The sequence below is a fragment of the Nicotiana attenuata genome, chromosome 12, assembly GCF_001879085.1.
Source record: "Nicotiana attenuata strain UT chromosome 12, NIATTr2, whole genome shotgun sequence".
NCBI lineage: Eukaryota > Viridiplantae > Streptophyta > Magnoliopsida > Solanales > Solanaceae > Nicotiana > Nicotiana attenuata.
In genome coordinates this window covers 5,062,346-5,063,388 of record NC_032000.1, presented here as the reverse complement: position 1 = coordinate 5,063,388, position 1,043 = coordinate 5,062,346, and positions in this window count along the sequence as shown.

The following is a 1,043-nucleotide window of genomic DNA, read 5'->3' as shown; positions in this document are numbered from 1 at the left end:
TCTTCTTCTTCTTCTTCTTCTTCTTCTTCTTCTTCTTTCTTTCTTTCTTTCTTTCTAAACGTCAAAAAGCGGCGAAATGCTGGCGATTTTTTTTTTACCTTCGGTTCTTTCTCAGAAAATTACTGCCCAGTTTTTCTAGTATTTAACAGAGAATTCCTCTTTGCAGTATTTATTTTATTTTTTCTTTAAATTCCGCTTCAGTTCAAAAAAGCGAGCGCTTCGTTTCTCGCTTCTCGCTTCTCGTGAAATGGGGATTGTCGCTTTTCCTCGCTTCACGCTCTTCCCAACACTGAATGTGTGGATGTTTATCAATTATTAAGCACGTGGGATATTATTCTTGAAGACAACCATATCATCCTGGAATTGATAGTCTCTGTACTTTGGTAATTGGGGTTTAACATGTTAAGACGTATCACGTTTTACTTGGATGCCAGATTCTTGCATATATCTGCAGCTTCTAAAACTCTTTATGTTTCCTAATTGGGAAAAGGAAAAGAAAAGTAATCTTTTCCGTACGAAGAAAATACCCACTTCTAGTGTAAGCTGTTAGCCTTCAAGTAGAAACTTCATTAAGATTCATGTAGAAGCTTGTTTCTACTCTTCCGAGCATATGTTGGAGTGGTTACTGCTGCTCGTAAAGAGGAAAATGGCATCCTTAAATTTCACACTTCAATACAGACAGTTTAAGATGTCCAAACTAAGGTCTCTGTTGAGTGGCTACTCGGTCTTAGTCCCAGCCTAGTCACTGTACGGGTTCGTGGCATTTCTTGTATCCGGAATCCCAGCAATCTTCTCCACTTTGTTACCAAATCTCCAGCATTCCAACAGGTCTTAGTTTTCCTTGTGTCAAATTTGTCCCAATTCCTCAAGTTATGTTTCTTGGTTGGACACATTGGCCCAAGAGAGTACTGCATTCTCTTGGTAGTTATTTTATCTATAGAATAACAAAATCTGTTGGATTTCAAAAAAAAAGAGTTAGACTTCCATCTTACTTTACCTTTGAGATTTTATAAATCTGCACATATAATATATATAACATGTCA